This window comes from Pristiophorus japonicus, chromosome 16 (genome assembly GCF_044704955.1).
Source record: "Pristiophorus japonicus isolate sPriJap1 chromosome 16, sPriJap1.hap1, whole genome shotgun sequence".
Classification (NCBI taxonomy): Eukaryota; Metazoa; Chordata; class Chondrichthyes; family Pristiophoridae; genus Pristiophorus; species Pristiophorus japonicus.
Window position 1 is genome coordinate 62,135,841 of NC_091992.1, and position 18,027 is coordinate 62,153,867.

General features: G+C 47.1%; 1 protein-coding gene across 1 annotated transcript in view; it reads right to left on the reverse strand.

The window, feature by feature from the left end:
• The window catches only part of camkk1a (calcium/calmodulin-dependent protein kinase kinase 1, alpha a), a 271,224-nt gene extending 269,136 nt beyond the window's left edge, over positions 1-2,088 (reverse strand). Inside the window, exon 1 of the mRNA XM_070857382.1 lies at positions 2,005-2,088. The gene's annotated coding sequence lies outside the window, so the exon portion shown is untranslated. The remainder of the gene's footprint in view (positions 1-2,004) is intronic.
• Positions 2,089-18,027: the final 15,939 nt, after the last annotated feature.

Here is an 18,027-nt window from a genome sequence, read left to right on the forward strand (position 1 = left end):
GATCCCTGTTATTGGGGATATTGTAACTGATTGCTGTTAAAGGGGACACACTATAACTGATTCCTGTTATTGGGCACACTGTAACTGATTGCTGTTAAAGGGGATACACTGTAACTGATTCCTGTTATTGGGAACAATGTAATATAAAAACATAGAAACATAGAAAATAGGTGCAGGAGCAGGCCATTCGGCCCTTCAAGCCTGCACCGCCATTCAATATGATCTTGGCTGATCATGCAACTTCAGTACCCCACTCCTGCCTTCTTTCTATACCCCCTGATCCCTTTAGCCGTAAGGGCCACATCTAACTCCATTTTGAATATATCCAACTAACTGGACTCAACAACTTTCTGTGGTAGACAGTTCCATTAGTTCACAATTCTCTGAGTGAAGAAGTTTCTCCACATCTCAGTCCTAGATGACCTACCCCTTATCCTTAGACTGTGGCCCCTGGTTCTGGACTTCCCCAACATCGGAACATTCTTCCCGCATCTAACCTGTCCAATCCCGTCAGAATTTTATAGTTTCTATGAGATCCCCTCTCATTCTTCTAAACTCCAGTGAATATAAGCCTAGTCGATCCAGTCTTTCTTCATATGTCAGTCCTGCCATACCAAGAATCAGTCTGGTGAACCTTCGCTGCACTCCCTCAATAGCAAGAATGTCCTTCCTCAGATTAGACCAAAACTGCACTCAATACTCAAGGTGTGGTCTCACCAAGGCCCTGTACAACTGCAGTAAGACCTCCCTGCTCCTATACTTAAATCCCCTCGCTATGAAGGCCAACATTTCATTTGCTTTCGTTACTGCCTGCTGTACCTGTATGCCTACTTTCAATGACTGATGTAACATGACACCCAGGTCTCGTTGCACCTCCTCTTTTCCTAATCTGTCACCATTCAGATAATAATCTGCCTTCCTGTTATTGCCACCAAAGTGGATAACCTCACATTTATCCACATTATATTGCATCTGCCATGCATTTGCCCACTCACTTAAACTGTCCAAGTCACCCTGCAGCCTCTTAGCATCCTCCTCACAGCTCACACTGCCATCCAGCTTAGTGTCATCTGCAAACTTGGCGATATTACATTCAATTCCTTCGTCTAAATCATTATATATTGTAAATAGCTGGGGTTCCAGCACTGAACCTTGCGGTACTCCATTAGTCACCGCAATTCTTGCCATTCTGAAAAGAACCCGTTTATTCCTACTCTTTGCTTCCTGTCTGCCAACCAGTTCTCTATCCACGTCAATACATTACCCCCAATACCATGTGCTTTAATTTTGCACACTAATCTCTTGATTCCTGTTATTGGGCACACTATAACAGATTCCTTTAGTGGGGAAACTCTCACTGATTCCTGTTATTGGGGAAACGCTCACTGATTCCTGTTATTGGAGACACTAACTGATTCCTGTTATTGGGGACACTAACTGATTCCTGTTATTGGGGACACACTTTCACTGATTGCTGTTATTGGGTACACTAACTGATTCCTGTTATTGGGGACACTGTAACTGATTCCTGTTATTGGAGACACACTGTAACTGATTCCTGTTATTGGGGACATTGTAACTGATTCCTGTTATTTGGAACACTGTAACTGATTCCTGCTATTGGGGACACACTGTAACTGATTCCTGTTATTGGGGACACTGTAACTGATTCCTGTTATTGGGCACACTATAACTGACTCCTGTTACTGGGGACCCTCTCACTGACTCCTGTTACTGGGGACACTGTCACTGACTCCTGTTACTGGGGACCCTGTCACTGACTCCTGTTACTGGGGACCCTCTCACTGACTCCTGTTATTGGGGACCCTCTCACTGACTCCTGTTATTGGACACTGTCACTCACTCCTGTTACTGGGGGCCCTCTCATTGACTCCTGTTATTGGACACTGAGGGCTGTGTCCTCCTCTGCGCCCCAGCCGCGGGCTGTGGGTGAGCCGCTGCCCCGGGGACCGCTTGCGGAGCCGAGCCCCGGGTGCACCTTACCTGCACTGCCCGCCCGCTGTCCCGGCTGCCCGGCTGCGCTGCCGCAGTGCCGCTCCGGCTGGCGCTCCGCTCCGCACACAGTCTGCACGGCAAGGCTGGGGATCGCCAAACACTGCACGGCTCCCTCCCTCTGAGCCGCCTGGGCATCCGCTGGGTCCTACTGCTCCTCTGACTCTGGGGCTTCCTCATGTTTCAATGTTCACTGTTCTTTCATACCAAGGCAGCGTTTAAAGCTCATATAGAGTGTTTTTCTCTCTCTCACTCTCAGTTTCCCATGGCAGCCGGTAATTATTCCGCCATCCCCACTGACACCTGGGAGTCCCTGGCCAAAGACCGCCCTAAGTGGAGGAAATTCATCCAGGAGGGCGCTGAGCACCTCGAGTCTCATCGCCGAGAGCATGCAGAAATCAAGCGCAGGCAGCGGAAAGAGCGTGCGGCAAACCTGTCCCACCCACCCTTACTCTCAACCACTGTCTGTCCCACCTGTGACAGGAACTGTGGTTCTCTTATTGGACTGTTCAGTCACCGAAGGACTCATTTTAAGAATGGAAGCAAGTCTTCCTCGATTCCGAGGGACTGCCTCTGGTGATGATGAGACTCATCTTTTTCTAACTCCTGCCATTACCGTCTCAATTCGGCCCATCATCCCTTTTGTCTCTCTAATCTCTCCTGTCTTCCACCCTAGCACTGACCTTCCCTTGTCTTCTTTCCTCCCCTCCCCCTTTCAACGCTCCTTCAGAATCTGTTCATCTCTAACATTTGCCAGTTGACGAAGGGTCACAGACCTGAAACGTTAACTCTGTTTCTCTCCCCACAGATGCTGCCCGACCCGCTGAGATTTCCAGCATTCTTTGTTTTTATTTCAGATTCCAGCATCCTCAGTATTTTGCGTTTGCTTAAAGTTTGGGATTTTGTAACTGACTTTGTCTTTATAAAGGGTTTAATCATTATTTTAAGCAGCGTTGATGGTAACTGTATATTGTTATACTGTATCTTCAATTGGCAATTCATGGTTGGAAGGAGCATCTTAACGAAGGAGAGCGAGAGAGATGGCGAGGTTTGGGGAAGGAATTCCAGAACTTCAGACTTATACAGCTGAAGGCACGGATACCGATGGTGGAGCGAAGGAAGTGAGGGATGTATTGGAGGAATGCAATGATCTTGGAGAATTGTAGGGCTGGACGAGGTTGTAGAGCTAGGGCAGGGTGAGGCCATGGTAAGGCCATGGTGAGATTTGAACACAAGGATGAAAATTTTAAAATAGATGCTTTGCCTGGCAGTTAGCCAATGTCAGTCAGCGAGCGCAGGGAGTGATGGGTGAGCGGGACTCGGAGCGAGTTAGGACACGAGCAGCCCAGTTTTGGATGACCTCAAGTATACAGAGTGTGGAAGGTGGGAGGCCAGCCAGGACAGAGTTAGAACAGTCGAGTCTAGAGATATCAGAAGCATGGATCAGGATTTCAGCAGCAGATGAGCTGAAGCAGGGGCGAACTCCAGGAATATTGGACCAGAAATTGCAGTCGGAGGCTTCCAACCTGAAAAATTTCTATGCATTTACCTGGTGGTGTGGGAGGTTTGGAAACTTGTGGTCCTGGGCCTCTACGCAACGGCCTGTGTAGAGGGCCACATATCCCAGGGACGTAGGTGCTTCGCATACATTCCTGGGATCACATGGGCCGGCCCAACCAATCAAACTCTGGGTATTTCCATTCATACCGGTGGTGAGTTCCGTGTATACAGTGTTATGTATGTAACCTTTGGCAACCTGTATCAGACCACCACCAGAGGGCTTACTCATTGCTTAGTTGTAACACTTTATTATGAGCGTAACATACAGGATCACCATAGTTATGAATGGGAACACCCCCCAAAACACACAAGCACTTAAAATAAATTAAAATATTTAAAATGAATCTAAATGGAATTTAATTAATTATTTAAAGCAAAAATGTAATTTTTTGAAAAATACATTTACATTTTTAAAGGGTGTAAAAATAAACTTACCTCATTTAATAGGATTTAAATATTTAAATGATTGAAAAAAATGTATTTTTTTGTCCTTTTAAAAGTCTTAATTTCTAAACAGAAATCAGTTACAGTGTGTCTAATAACTGCTTTTATCAGTTGTAAGAATTTCAGGGGCATTTACTGGTGGGAAGTTGGGCAAATAGTCCATCTCTCCATCCGGGGAGGCCCTTTACTTCTGGATGAGGTGGATCTGTCAAGAGGATTCTCAACAGATCGCAAGTTCCGGGTTTAGGCGCATGCGATTCGCACACTTACACCCGGAACTTGCGGGGCACCTATGGGCGAGTGTGCACCTCGTACGCGCCCCTGGAGGCTGCAAATTCAGGTCAATTATGAAAGTGGAAGTAGGCAGTCTTGGTGACGGACAGGATATGGGGTGGGAAGTTCAGCTCTGGGTCAAATAGAATGTCGAGTTTGCAAAAGAAGTAATTCAGGCACCATATTAAAATAAAGATTAGAGCCAGGCTTGGAAATGGTCAGAGCATGGTGGCAGCAATTAAAGCCTTTTACAACAGTTAGCGAGATCTTGAACTGGAGGGGGAAGTGCAATAGCACACCCCAAACCTGTCCTCGTCTGACATCCTCACACATGTTCATTCCCATCTAGAAACCAGGACTAGGAACCCTGGCTGATTCCCCCCATTCCTAACACAGGGACACTGAGGCCAATTGTACTGCCCTGGTTAAGATCAGATCAGATAGCTCAGTGTTAGGACCTAACTTGGTCTCTCATGGTCAGTTACTGACTTGAAAGGAGTCGATTAGCTGGAAATGCTTCCATATACACATATGTATGTTTATGGATTTATGTACGTCACAAATATGCACATACATGGTGTCCACACTATAAGGAAGAAGGAATAAAGGAACAGGGGAAAGGAAAGGAAGGAAGGGAAAGGGGAGGGGAGGGAGAAAGGGGAGGGAGGAAGGGTACAGCCCAGAATCAGTGAGTGCTGGCTGGTATGAAGAAAGAGTTAATTAATTGGAGAGAATGCTGGAAATCTCAGCGGGTCAGGCAGCATCTGTGAAGAGAAACAGAGTTAACGTTTCAGGTCTGTGACCCTCCGTCAGAACCATTTATTTAAACTGTTTTTTAAATGGTATCTGCTTCAATCACTAACTCAATTCAACAGCCTCAAAACTTGTGTAAAAAATGTTTACCCAGCTCGCTGTCCTAAATCGCTTACATTTAATCTGACGAAGGGTCGTCGACTCGAAATGTTAACTCTGTTTTTCTCTCCACAGATGCTGCCTGACCCGCTGAGATTTCCAACATTCTCTGTTTTTATTTCAGATTCCAGCATCTGCAGTATTTTGCTGTTGTGTTGAATAATTGGTGCTGTTTTGCTCAGAACAGAAGAGATTACAGGGTGATGTGATCGAGGTGTTTCAAATGACGAAGGGATGGGACACAGACAGAAATAGACTGTTTCCGGTGATTGAAGGGGTCTTGAATGAGGAGCTAGAGACATAAGATTAAATGTAAGCGGTTTAGGACCGAGAGCTGGATAAACTTTTTTTACACAAGTTGTGAGGCTGCTGAATTGAGTTAGTGAGTGAAACAGATATCATTTAAAAATAGTTTAAATAGGTGGTTGAATGAAAGGAAAAAAGAAAGAGGGTGGGATTCGGACAAATGCTCATGTGCAGGATGAACACCAACACAGGCTAGTCGGACCAAACAACTTGTTTCTGTGCTGTCACTTAAACATATATATTTATTATATAGAGCTAAACAAGTCAGTATGGTGTATCTAAAAGAAAAAAAGATTTGCATTTGTATAGCACCGTTCACAATCTCAGGACACCCAAGAATGCTTTACAGCCAATGAAGTACTTTTGAAGTGTAGTAATGTGGGAAATGCAGCAGTCAATTTGCACACAGCAAGCTCCCACAAACAACAATGCGATCATCTGTTTCAGTGATGTTGGTTGAGGGATAAATATTGGCCAGAACACTGGTGAGAACTTCCCTTCAAAATAGTGCCATGGGATCCTTTCCATCCACCTGAATGAATAGATGAACAGTTTAATGTCTTATCTGAAAGGCAGCACCTCTGACAGTGCAGCCCTCCCTCAGCACTGCTGCTGGAGTGTCAGCCGAGATTTTTGTGCTCAAGTCCCTGCAGGGGGACTTGAACCCACAACCTTCTGACTCAGGCGAGAGTGCCACGGCTGACAGCAATGCATATATATACCTGTGTGTATATATACATTTATACACCATACTTGCTTGTTTAGAAAGAAAAACTTGCATTTATATAGCACCTTGCTCAGCCCAAAGTGCTTTACAGTCAATTAAGTACTTTTGCAGTGTAGTCACTGCTGTAATGTGAGAAACGCAGCAGCCAATTTGCGCACAGCAAGCTCCCACAAACAGCAATGTGACAATGGCAAGGTAATCTGTTTTAGTGATGCTGGTAGTTTCGCTCTATTAAATGCAAATGTCACAGTCAGGGTGAGAGGCAAGAGTTACTTTGGCCTATTTTAAACACATCTACAGAGCAGTTCCTGGCTGGATTCTCCTCTTGTAGTGGAGCAGGTTGCCCACCTACCCCTCCAGATCCAACCTGCTCTGCCCAGTGGGCTCCTGACAGGATTCCTGCAGCCTGCACGAAGAGAAGAATCCTGCCTGTACTGTAGCAGAGACATCGCTGCCACATCAGAAGAGGCAGGGGCTCCATTTATAGGGGCGGAATAGCCCTTAGAGACTTCAGCAAGACTCCTACTGCAGGCCCTGGTCAGAACTCGGGTTTGGGGGTAATATATTAGCACAGATAGAGGATTGGCTAAATAACAGAACACAGAAAGTCGGGATAAATGGTTCATTCTCAGGTTGGGAATCATTAACCAGTGGGGTGCCGCAGGGATCAGTGCTGGAACCCCAACTATTTACAATCTATATTAACGACTTGGATGAAGGGACCGAGTGTAACGTAGCCAAGTTTGCTGATGATACAAAGATGGGAGGAAAAACAGTGTGTGAGGAGGACACAAAAAACCTGCAAAAAGACATAGACAGGCTAAGTGAGTGGGCAAAAATTTGGCAGATGGAGTATAATGTTGGAAAGTGTGAGGTCATGCACTTTGGCAGAAAAAAATTAAAGAGCGGGTTATTATTTAAATGGAGAAAAATTACAAAGTGCTGCAGTTGGTTGGGACCTGGGTGTCCTGGTGCATGAAACACAAAAGGATAGTGTTGTGTATGGAGAAAGAGTCAAACTGAATACTGTGAGCTCAAAGTAACGTGTGACCTTAGTCTTTTATTGCAGGTCTCCAGAGTGCCTCTCCAACCTGTGAAGCCTTCTTAAATACCTGTGCTCCCAAGGGATTATGGGATCCCTTGGGACTCCAGGAATGAGCCCTCTGGTGGCTTTACAGAGTAAATACAAGTCAACATATATAACAACATTCCCCCCCCAAAGTCAATACTGTAACTATTTACAATGTGAGTTGATCTCGGGCCCTTCTTGACCTGGTTGATCATCTCGGTGTGAAAGCTGGTGTTGTTGAATCATTTGTTGGGCCCTTGCTGGGCTGCTGTGCATCTGGCCTTGCTGGGCTGCCTGGTGTGTTGGGCCCTGCAGGGCTGCTGTGGATGATGGGTTCTGCTTCGTGGTCAACCGTGGTGTCAGTTGCCACTGGTGTGTGTATTGGGGGATCAAGAAAGGTAGGGTCCAAGATGGGTTGCTCAGCGTAGTCCGTGAATCTGAGTTTGATTTGGTCCAAGTGTTTCCGATCAATGAGTCCATTTGAAAGTTTGACCCGAATCACCCTGCTCCCCTCTTTGGCCAGTTGGGACCTTGTCCATAATTTAAAACAAATACAGCATCATTGATTTCAATCTCGCGTGACACATTTGCGCTATCATGGTGTGCACTTTGTTGAAGCCGCCTGATCTCTACCTGTTCATGTAGATTTGGGTGAACTAACCAGAGTCTTGTCTTCAGTGCTCTTTTCATGAGCAGTTCAGCAGGTGGGATCCCAGTGAGTGAGTGGGGTCTCGTGCGGTAGCTAAGCAGGACTCGGGATAGGCGAGTCTGCAGTGAGCCTTCAGTTACCCTCTTCAAGCCTTGCTTGATGGTTTGCACTGCTCTCTCTGCCTGACCATTGGATGCTGGTTTAAACGGGGCAGATGTGACATGTTTGATCCCGTTACGGGTCAAGAATTCTTTGATCTCAGCACTGGTAAAACATGGCCCGTTGTCGCTCACCAGGATATCGGGTAAACCATGTATTGCAAACATGGCCCGCAGGCTTTCAGTAGTGGCAGCGGACGTGCTAGCAGACATAATCTCACGTTCAATCCACTTGGAGTATGCGTCTACAACCACAAGAAACATTTTACCCAAGAACAGGCCTCCATAGTCAACGTGTACCCTAGACCAAGGTTTGGAGGGCCAAGACCATTAACTTAGCGGCGCCTCCCTGGGTACATTGCTTAACTGCGAGCATGTATTACATCTGTGAACGCAGGACTCTAAATCCGTATCGATGCCAGGCCACTACACGTGGGATCTGGCTATTGCTTTCATCATTACAATGCCTGGGTGGGTACTGTGGAGGTCATTGATGAAGGTGTCTCTGCCCTTTTTGAGGATCACTACTCGATTGCCTCACAGAAGACAGTCTGCCTTTATAGACATTTCATCTTTGCGCCGCTGGAACGGCTTTATCTCTTCCTGCATTTCCACTGGGATACTGGACCAGCTCCCGTGAAGCACACAGCTTTTGACTAGAGATAATAAGGGGTCCTGGCTTGTCCAGGTTTTGATCTGTCGAGCAGTGACGGGTGATTGCTTACTCTCAAATGCTTCCATAACCGTGGCTAGATCTGCGGGCTGCATCATTTCCACCCCCGTGGTGGGCAATGGCAGACTACTGAGAGCAGTTTTCTGTGCCTGGCCTGTGGCGGATGGCGTAGTTGTATGCGGACAATGTGAGCGCCCATCTCCGGATGCGGGCCGATGCGTTGGTATTTATCCCTTTACTCTCAGAAAACAGGGATATAAAATGGCTTATGGTCAGTTTCCAATTTGAATTTTAGCCTAAACAGGTATTGATGCATTTTATTTACCCCATAGACACACGCTAACGCATCTTTCTCAATCATGCTGTAGGCTCTCTCAGCCTTAGACCGACTTCTGGATGCATAAGCAACCAGTTGCAGTTTCCCGAAATCATTAGCTTGTTGCAATACACACCTGACGACATATGACAATGCATCACATACTAGTACCAAATGCTTACATGGATCATACAACACAAGCAATTTGTTTGAGCATAACAATTTTCTCGCTTTTACAAAGGCATTTTCTTGGCTTTTGCCCCAAACCCATTCGCCCCCTTTTCATAGTAAGACATGTAGTGGTTCTAGCAGGATGCTGAGACCCGGTAAGAAGTTACCAAAGTAGTTCAAGAGTCCCAGAAACAACCACAACTCCGTCACGTTCTGTGGCCTCAGAGCGTTCTCGATTGCCTCCTTCTTCGCGTTGGTGGGCCTGATGCCGTCCGCCGCAATCCTCCTTCCCAAGAACTCCATTTCAGGCGCCAGGAAAACGCACCTCGAGCGTTTTATCCTGAGCCCCACGCGGTTGAGTCGACTAAGAACCTCCTCCAGGTTCTGCAGTTGCTCGACCTGTGACCAAGATGTCATCCTGGAAGACCACGGTGTGCTAGACCAACTTCAGTAAACTTTCCATGGTTCTCTGGAATATCGCCGCCGATGATCGGATTCCAAACAGGCACCTGTTATAAACAAAAAGACCTTTGTGCATGTTGATGCAGGTGAGGGCCTTCGATGATTCCTCCAGTTCCTGCGTCATGCAGGCTGAAGTCAGATCCAGCTTCGTGATCGTCTTTCCTCCCGCCAGCGTTGCAGAAAGGTCGTCGGCTTTTGGTAGTGGGTATTGGTCCTGCAGGGAGAAACGATTGATAGTTACTTTGTAATCACCATAGATTCTGACGGTGCCGTCTCCTTTGAGGACTGGTACAATAGGACTGGCCCATTCGCTGAACTCGATCGGTGAAATGATGCCCTCTTGTTGCAGCCAGTCTAGCTCGATCGGTACCCTTTCTCTCATCATGTACGGTATTGTTCTCGCCTTGTGATGGATGGGTCGCGCCCCCGGAATTAGGTGGATCTGCACTTTTGCTCCTTGGAATTTCCCGATGCCTGGTTCGAACAGCGAAGGAAATTTGTTTAAGACCTGGGCACACAAAGTGTCATCAGCGGGCGATAGCACTCGGATGTGGTCCCAGTTCCAGCGTATCTTTCCCAGCCAGCTCCTGCTGAGCAGCGTGGGACCATCGCCCGGTACCACCCAGAGTGATAGTTTGTGCACCGCTCCATCGTAGGAGACCTTTACGGTAGCACTGCCAATTACAGGAATCAGTTCTTTCGTGTAAGTTCTTAGTTTCGTGCGAATTGAAATTAAGACTGGCCTTGAGGCCTTGTTGCACCACAATCTTTCGAAAGTCTTTTTGCCCATGATGGACTGGCTTGCGCCCGTGTCCAGCTCCATTGACACCGGGAGTCCATTTAGTTCAACATTCAGCATCACCATGTAACTCTGCCTCCTCATTCTGAGGCTCTGTTTCGTCGTGATCCTCCTCTGCAACATGGTTGTTTGCAGGTTTAACAGGCTTAGCAGCTTGCCTGCATACTCATTGGAGGTGTCCCATTGTTCCACAGCCCTTGCAAACATATCCTTTGAATTGGCTTGAATGGAAACGATGATCACCCCCGCAGCGCCAACAAGGTGTTAATGGCTTTGCATTCATCACCCTTGACTCTGAGACATCTGCAGGTATGTGTGACCTGCCCTGTACGTTATGATTTGAAAACAACATCACTTTGTTCACAGTACTTGTAGCAGCACTTGTGTGCTGAGAGATTTGCTTGGTATTGTCACTGGTGGCAATGAACGCCTGGGCTATCGCTCTGGCCTTACTGAAGGTTGGGGTCTCTGCAGTCAAAAGTTTGCGAAGTATGGTTTCGTGACCAATGCCAAGTACGAAAAAGTCTCTGAGCATGTGCTCCAAATGTCCTTCAAATTCACAATGTCCTGCAAGGCGTCTTTGCTTGGCGACATAACTCGCCACTTCCTGGCCTTCATACCTTTTGTAGGTGTAGAACCAGCACCTCGCCATCAGAACACTTTCCTTTGGGTTCAAATGCTCCCAGACCAGTGTGCACAAATCGTCGTACGATTTCTCTGTGGGTTTCACTGGAGAGAGCAGATTCTTCATGAAGCTTTATGTTGGTGTCCCACAGATGGTGAGGTGGATCGTCCTTTGTTTGGCAGTGCTCTCTTCCCCATCTAGCTCGTTGGCCACAAAGTATTGGTTGAGTTGCTGCACAAAAGTTTCATAATCATCTCCATCCTAAAATTTTTCCAGGATGCCCACTGTTCTCTGCATCCTTGGGTTCGCTATCTGTATCTCGTCGCCAGTTGTTGTTTATGGAGAAAGAGTCAAACTCAATACTTTGAGCTCAAAGTAACGTGTGACCTTAGTCTTTTATTGCCGGTCTCCAGAGTGCTTCTCCAACCTGTGAAGCCTTCTTAAATACCTGTGCCCCCAAGGGATTATGGGATCTCTTGGGACTCTGGGGAATGAGCCCTCTGGTGGCTGTACAGAGTAAATACAAGTCCACATATATAACAGTTGGCATGCAGGTACAGCAAGTGATCAGGAAGGTCAATGGAATCTTGGCCTTTATTGCAAAGGGGATGGTGTATAAAAACAGGGAAGCCTTGCTACAGCTATATAAGGTATTGATGAGGCCACACATGGAATACTGTGAGCAGTTTTGGTTTCCATATTTAAAAAGGATATACTTGCTTTGGAGGCAGTTCAGAGAAGGTTCACTAGGTTGATTCCGTAGATGACGGGGTTGAATTATGAGGGAAGGTTGAGTAGGTTGGGCCTCTACTCATTGGAATTCAGAAGAATGAGAGGTGATCTTATCGAAACGTAGAAGATTATGAGGGGGCTTGACAAGGTGGATGCAGAGAGAATGTTTCCATTGATAGGGCAGACTAGAACTAGAGGGCATGATGTTACAATAAGGGGCCGCCCATTTAAAACTGAGATGAGGAGGAATTTCTTCTCTCAGAGGGTTGCAAATCTGTGGAATTCACTGCCTTAGAGAGCTGTGGAAGCTGGGACATTGAATAAATTTAAGACAGAAATAGATAGCTTCTTAACCGATAAGGGAATAAGGGGTTATGGGGAGCGGGCAGGGAAATGGATCTGAGTCCATGATCGGATCAGCCATGATCGTATTAAATGGTGGAGCAGGCTCGAGGGGCCATATGGCCTACTCCTGCTCCCACTTCTTATGTTCTTAACGCAGGCCTTCAGCAGGTGTGAGCTGAAAGAATGCATTTATATAGCGCCTTTCGCAACTACCAGATATCTCACAGCACTTTACAGCCAATTAAATACCTTTGGAGTGTAGTCACTGTTGTACTGTGGGAAACACAGCAGCCAATTTGCACACAGCAAGCTCCCACAAACAGCAATGTAATAATGACCAGATAACCTATATTTGTTATGTTGATTGAGGAATAAATATTGGCCTCCAGTGCGCCAGTGCAGCCTTTGGCCGTCTGAGGAAAAGAGTGTTTCAAGACCAGGCCCTCAAAACTGCCATCAAGCTCAAGGTCTACAGAGCTGTAGTAATACCTGCCCTCCTGTATGGCTCAGAGACATGGACCATGTACAGTAGACACCTCAAGTTGCTGGAGAAATACCACCATCGATGCCTCCATAAGATCCGACAAATCCTCTGGGAGGACAGACACACCAACATTAGTGTCCTCAGCCAGGCCAACATTCCCAGCATTGAAGCACTGATCACACTTGATCAGCTCCGCTGGGCAGGCCACATTGTTCGCATACCGGACACGAGACTCCCGAAGCAAACGCTCTACTCGGAACTCCTTCGCGGCAAACGAGCCCCAGGTGGGCAGAGGAAACATTACAAAGACACCCTCAAAGCCTCCCTGATAAAGTGCGACATCCCCACCGACACCTGGGAGTCCCTGGCCAAAGACCGCTCTAAGTGGAGGAAGTGCATCCGGGAGGGCGCTGAGCGCCTCGAGTCTCATCGCCAGGAGCATGCAGACATCAAGCGTAGGCAGCGGAAGGAGCATGCGGCAAACCAGTCCCACCCACCTCTTCCCTCAACAGCTATCTGTCCCACCTGTGACAGGGACTGTGGCTCTCGTATTGGACTATTCAGCCACCTAAGGTCTCATTTTAAGAGTGGAAGCAAGTTTTCCTCGATTCCGAGGGACTGCCTAAGATGATGATGAAATATTGGCCAGGACACCGGGAATAATCTCCCGTGCTCATCTTTGACATTGTGCGAAGGAATTTTTTACATTAACCTGAGAGGGTAGACAGGACCTCGGTTTAATGTCTCATCTGAAAGACAGCACCTCCGACAGTGCAGCACTCCCTGAGCACTGCACTGGAGTGTCAGCCTAGATTATGTGCTCAAGTTTCTGGAGTGGAACTTGAACCCACAACCTTCTGAGAGTGTTGCCCACTGAGCCACGGCTGACACTGTGGTCAAACCTGTGGATGCTGTTGCCAGGCCCTATCCCTCCATTCCCTGGGGCCTACCCCGCCTTGAACGTGGCGGCCCAAGAAGCAGCAGTAAATGGTGCAGGCAGAAGGGAGATCTTTTGGCCTCAAGCCCTGCCCACTTGAGAGGGCAGACGGTTCAACGAGTTGGCAGGTGGGAATGGCAAATCCCATGTGGGAAGAGTTTAGGCTTCACTGCTGGAATTTTCTCTCATTCTCTGCCAATTTCAGAGAGTATTGCAGCTCCCTGAACGCACAGCCATACCTGTGTGTGACAGGACATCCGGTCCCCATATTCATATAAAAAGCAAACCGTCTGTTCTGCTGCCTGATCGGCAAAGCCGATTGTTCCACCCCCACCAATGCTTTTATTTTTACTCCTGTTGTTGCTTCTTTGCTTTTATTCCAATAGTAAGAGCTGATCTTACCTTGTCATCTACTTATCCAACCCCGCACAACCCTCCTGGAGTATTTCAAGTTATAAAAGGCTGCTTCAGAAATACCCCCACACACACTTCCACTCCCATTCAGACTCCAGGGACTTGAGCACAAAAATCTAGGCTGACAGTCCCAGTGCAGTGCTGAGGGAGCGCCGCACTGTCAGAGGTGCCGTCTTTCAGATGAGACATTAAATTGAGGCCCCCTCTGCTCTCTCAGGCGAATGTAAAAGATTTCATGGCATTATTTTGAAGATGTCCTGGCTAATATTTATCTCTCAAACAACACCTAAAACAGATTTATCTGGTCATTATCTAATCACATTACTGATTGTGGGAGCTTGCTGTGCGCAAATTGGCTGTAGTGTTTCCTACATTACACAGTGACTACACTCCAAAAGGTATTTCAATGGCTGTAAAGCACTTTGGGACATCCTGCTGGATGTCAACCCTGGACTAATATAGACCATATTCTATTCTCTACTTGCTGGAACTGTCTGAGTGGGTCTGGAACCTTCTAACTCAGAGGGGTCATGTTATCACTAGGCCAAAGGCTCACTCCAGGCTAAAATTACCCCCTTTAAATCATACCAGTCAGTCTCCAACGTAATGCACTCGTGAAGTCGAGACCAAGGGTCATCTTCAGGTGAAGCACGGTTAGAAGGAGAGGGATAATTGGGCCAAGCCATACTAATATAATTCAGCTCCATTTTAAACTTGTTTATTCTGTCCTTATGTTGATATTTTTCGATTTTGTCTTATCAAACACAGTTAAATAGCAAAACTCATTGCATTATGGGAAGTAGAGTTGGTTGGGGCAAGGATTGTCTCTGCAGACCAGGCTGAGCAGCTGGGAGATGTAACACTGAGGTACTACAGCACCCACACTGGTGCTGGGGATGGGCCCTGCCCTAAATTTCGGGCCCGGCCCGTTCAGCCTTCGGTCCCGACGGCAAACCGCTTCCGAAAGGCCTGCCTGAAGAACTTTCACACAAGTAGGAAGATGGTTTATTTAATCTTTTCTTTGCTTATAAATTTTTATTCAGGTTGGATTTATTTGTATAATATTTGTATAAGTATAACTAAGGATTTATTGTAGAATTTAATGACTTCCCTTCCCCCCCCCCTCCCCCCCCACCTCGTTCTGGATGCCTAATTTGTAACCTGCGCCTGATTTTTTAATGTGTAGAACAGGTTTTTTCAGTTCTACAAAAATCTTCACTTGCTCCATTCTAAGTTAGTTTGGAGTACGCTTTCACTGTGGAAACTTTGAAATCAGGTGTCAGTGGCCGGACACGCCCCCTTTTGAAGAAAATTTTTTGTTCCAAAGTGGAACTGTTCTAACTGACTAGAACTGCAGAAAAAAAAATGTGGAGAATTGCGATTTCTAAGATAGTCCATTCTCCACCAGTTGCTCCTAAAAATCAGGCGCAAATCATGTGGAAACTTGGGCCCATTGTGTTGCTGAAATTATCAACACTTATTATTTCTCTTGCTCTTTTTAAGTCTATAGCCTGACTGACCAATTGACCTCTGAGCCCCTCGAATGGGCACCAATCAGGCACCAACACACCCTGGCAGGGACTGGGGGGACAGGAGGTTGACACCGGGCACAGTGAGGTAATGAGGATCTTCTGGCCCCGAGGGTGCTGGGGGAGGGGGGAATATTACCGGCTGCCAGTGTGCATCTGTGGGATCCTGCTTTGCATCACCCTCCCCCACCCATACACCGTCCAGCCAGCAGGGGGTGTGGGGCAAGCCTGACCACCAGCTCTTCAGGGAAACACTCTGTGTGAGTACAGTGCATGGTCATTGACAGGAAAGTGAGGTAGGAGGGCTGGAGGACACCCCCTCCCGCCCCGCCCACCCTACTCCAGCTCCGCCCATTATTGCGAAAGAACATTGTGGAGACAGAGAGTTAGCACAGCAAGTCTGCGCTCCCACTCCCTCCGCACTGTGCATGGGATGAGTGAGGAGAATCTCCCTTATTACACTTCATCCATATCCATATTCTCTCCTCAGCACTTTCCATTTTTAATCTTGTTAGGTTTTATTAAATACGATCAGGTAGAATTTCCGTGGAGACCCAGACCAACTCCCGTTCACCCATCACCCCTCATGCTCGCTGACCTACATTGGCTCCTGGTTTGGCAACACCTTAATTTAAAAACTCACATCCACGTGTTCAAATCCCTCCAAGTGCCAGCTGTCGCTCAGTGGGCTGCACTCTTGTCTCTGGGTCAGAAGGTTGTAGGTTCAAGTCCCACTCCAGGGACTTCAGCACAAAAAATTTAGGCTGACACTCCCAGTGCAGTACTGAGGGAGTGCTGCACTGTCGGAGGTGCCGTCTTTTGGATGAGACATTAAACCGAGGCCCCGTCTGCTCTCTTAAGTGGACGTCAAAGATCCCATGGCAATATTTCGAAGAAGAGCAGGGGCGTTATCCTCGGTGTCCTGGCCAATATTTATCCCTCAATCAGCATAACAAAAACAGATGATCTGGTCAATATCACATTGCTGTTTGTGGGAGCTTGCTGTGCGCATATTGCCAGCCTGATTGCCTACATTACAACAGTGACTACACTCAAAAAGTGCTTCATTGGCTGTAAAGTGCTTTGAGGTGTCCGGTGGTCATCAAAGGCGCTATATAAATGCAAGTCTTTCTTTCTTTTCATGGCATTGCCCCTCCCCATCTCTGTAACCTCCTCCAGCCCTCGATCTCTATGCTCCTCGAACTCTGGCCTCCTGCCCATCCCCCAATCCCTTCGCCCCACCATTGGTGGCTGTGCCTTCAGCCATCTAGGCCCTAGCCTTTTCCCATCCCTGCTATTGGCCTGGAATTCGCGGCCTCCCCAGGTCGGTACGGAGTGTGTACGGAGTGTGTACGGACCCGGGAAGGCATCGCAAAAGCCAGTTTTCAGCACGCAATGCGCATGTGTGAAAACCAGCTTTTCCGATCTGTCAAGCTCCAGCTCGACAGATCCTCCGCATCTCGGGAGCGAGGACACTTATACGGGCAAGATTGTGGGATTTACCCATATCTTGCCCAGCAAACATCCTCAAAACTCTTGCGCCTGATATAAGCAACTGCATAGCCTACTGTTACAGGTGTAAGAGTTTTAAAATACACAAAAACATTACAAAATAAAATTTTAAAAACACATTTTATCGTTAAAATCCCTGCCCACTTCGATAAGTTTATTTTAAACCATAACTAAACAAACTTTTTTAAAAATTGGAAAAATATATATTTTTTATAATTCATTAATAACTTTAATTTAAATTAATCTTAAATATGTAGTGTATTGTTTCTATTTTTTATTAGTGTTTGGGTGTTTTGGGGGGGTTTCTCATTCATAATAATGGGAACTCCAGCTTACGGAGCTCCCATTATTATGAATGAGAAAATACTTTACCTTGATTGGCTGCCCAGAGCCATGTGACTGCAGCTCCCACTTACATCCGTCCCGGCGTGCACCTGCTGCGACGCGCAGTCAGGGTAGGCCTCAGGACCGGGAACTCGCGTGGGCGCAGCTGGAACAGGTAGGTGCGCATCTTTTTTTACCTTTTTCAGTCGTTCGCCCGCGGCAAGACCTCTACCGGGATTTCTAGGCCAATAGCTCCTTCTTTGGTTCAGTAGTTCCTTGAAGCACCTTGGGACGTTTTACTACATTAAAGGCGCTGTATAAATGCACATTGATTTTGGCTCCTCGACTGTGACTTTGGCAGAAGATTGGCAGAAAGCCCGGAGAAATGATGGAAATGACTGCAACTCCAGGCCTGTGAGTTTCTTGGATTGAATATCATAGAATGGTTCCAGCGCGGAAGGAGGCCATTCGGCCCGTCGAGCCCGTGCCGGCTCTCTACAAGAGCACCTCGGCTAGTCCCACTCGCCCGTCCCTTTCCCCATAGTCCTGCACATGTTTTTCTTCAGTTATTTATCCAACTCCCTTTTGAAAGC